Here is a 1,592-nt window from a genome sequence, read left to right on the forward strand (position 1 = left end):
ATTAGAACAAATGTATTAGTGAGTTAGATCGACGAAATGATTGAAAAGTTTTTATCCTCTCCTGTAAATTTTACTTACTTACGAATTACGACCTTTACGATGATATGCTAAATGCATTATTATTATTTACCCATTCTGCATCGATGTTATACGAGTTCAAAGATTATTTTATTCTTAGGGGGCCATTAGTAATTATTGTGCGTAAAGGACACTCCGAAGATTTCAACGTTGGTTTGTTCAGACGTTTCTGGAAAGACTCCTTGAAAAAATTTTATCTTGATAATTCCCAACACTGTATATAATCGTAGATTACGCCCGGTGCGTTATCAGCCGCTGTCGGCCCACTGGTATGCAATTGTAACACAGCGAACCCGTACTCAGTCCGCAAACCTGTGTCAATGCAGGAACCTGCCTTTTTTCTGTGTAGTGCAAATCGCCGTGCGTGATCGGGCGTGTATGTCCGGTTCTCGTATGTGTGTTGAAATCGGAAATTCTAATTCTGAGTTTGAGTGTCTAGCTATCTGTCATCTCGGGAGAAAGTCGATTCCCGAACGGACAATCCACCTACAGCGAAAAGTGCTCGAAATATAATAAACTGTTGTTAAAGCACAGGGCCTTGAGTTACTCAAGTACTAATGTAATAAAGTAATAATTAAATCAAAAAGTACAGTTGTATATTTAATGTCAATTGTTTAATAAACTATATTGTAAGCATTTTTGTCAAACAGATATTAGTTAAAACAATAGGAGCGCAGTTTAAAATATGTTTAGTCATAGCAAAAGAATAGTTCTTAAGCAGTGATCAAAGTTATACAATTAAACAGTTAAGTCAAATGACAAAAGGGAAAACTAATAAGTGAAATAAATGTGTTGTTTAGAGAGACATGTACATATATATATAATAGTATATATAGTTTAACGTTTAAAGTCTGACTTTATGTCGAGCCATAATCAATGAACGGGTTAAAATTAATAGGTACATAATCACAGTCCATAAGTAGTAATTAACAGTTACACGTTAAATAGTTAAGTAAAAATAAAAGTGTTCTGTTGAGGTGTTAGGTATACGTCATGATCCTCAACAAAAATAATAATCAAATGAACAAATGCCTAAATTTTTAAAAAAATCGCAAAAAATGATAAGAAAGATAATAAAATGATAATAATTATAATTCTTATCAATTAAATAAATGATAAGAGAGCCATTATCATATTTTACCTATAATTTAACAAAAATAATAATCAAATGAACTAAATTTTTAAAAAAATCGCAAAAAATGATAAGAATTAATAATAATGATAAGAAAGCCGTAAGAATTAAATGATAACGCCCGAATCTAGTTCTTATCAATTAAATAAATGATAAATAATTTAAATAAGTTTTCCCTCCAATTTCCTCTGGAGTGGTTCGGAATTACGACACCAGGGGGCAAACACTTATAAAATCTTGAATTTCCAATGTATGTTGACATTGATTTGTTAACAGTTGAAAAATTAATTAGTACAAACACAAATTGGTTAAGAATTAAACTGTTTATTTAACTTGACTGTTAATTTGTGAAATCAAAATCAAATATAATTATTTTATTCAT

Source organism: Acyrthosiphon pisum, unplaced genomic scaffold, assembly GCF_005508785.2.
Source record: "Acyrthosiphon pisum isolate AL4f unplaced genomic scaffold, pea_aphid_22Mar2018_4r6ur Scaffold_21965;HRSCAF=25446, whole genome shotgun sequence".
NCBI lineage: Eukaryota > Metazoa > Arthropoda > Insecta > Hemiptera > Aphididae > Acyrthosiphon > Acyrthosiphon pisum.